The following is an 861-nucleotide window of genomic DNA, read 5'->3' as shown; positions in this document are numbered from 1 at the left end:
AAAATTACTTTATAGAAAGTTAAATAACCTTTATTTTGAGTGCTGGCAGACATATGTACGTCTTATGGTTCCAGAGATATATTATTTCAAAAACCAAAACTTTTTTCGGAATAACTAGAAATCAATATTCTGTGAATTTATTTTGTATAATATTATAAAAAATACTACTCCTACGAAGATAAACGTTATAAACGACATTATAGAGCATTAAATTAGTTTGTTCGTCAAATGGTTTTTGAGATATAGATTTCACAAAATAAATTTTTTTTTATAAAAAAATATTTTTATAAGAAATTTAAAAAAAGAAAAAATAATGTATTACAATAAAATTAAAATATACTACAATGGATAAAAAGGTACAGTAATATAGGCGAGTAAAAAAAACGCTTAAATAAATGTAGATTCCATAAGAACGAACAAGGGAAGAGAAGCAAAAATAGAAAGAAGTATTAGAAACAAAAGGAAAAATTACATGTTTTGGCGGATTTTACTTTAACATATGACATATTATAAATTTTACTGTAATATATTATATATTATAAATTTTACTTTAATATATTATACATTATAATTTATCTTTTATATATTATGAGAGGAGAAGATGGTCGGGGGGTGCGGTAAGCAGAAAAAAACAAAAGAATTATTTATTTGTGCCACGTTTCTACCTAATTTTCAGGTCTTCATCGGGGAGTTATAGGAAGAAAATTCTGGCTAGACTGGCAGTGTGAAAACACTTAACGTCGGCACAAATAAATAATTCTTTTGTTTATTTGTGTTTTTTTCTGCTTACCGCACCTCCCTATCTTCACCTCTTTCATATATTATAAATTTTATTTTAACATATTATATATCATAAATTTT

This window comes from Halyomorpha halys, unplaced genomic scaffold (assembly GCF_000696795.3).
Source record: "Halyomorpha halys isolate HHAL.00 unplaced genomic scaffold, Hhal_1.1 Scaffold410.1, whole genome shotgun sequence".
Classification (NCBI taxonomy): Eukaryota; Metazoa; Arthropoda; class Insecta; order Hemiptera; family Pentatomidae; genus Halyomorpha; species Halyomorpha halys.
Note: the sequence above shows the minus strand (reverse complement) of the source record.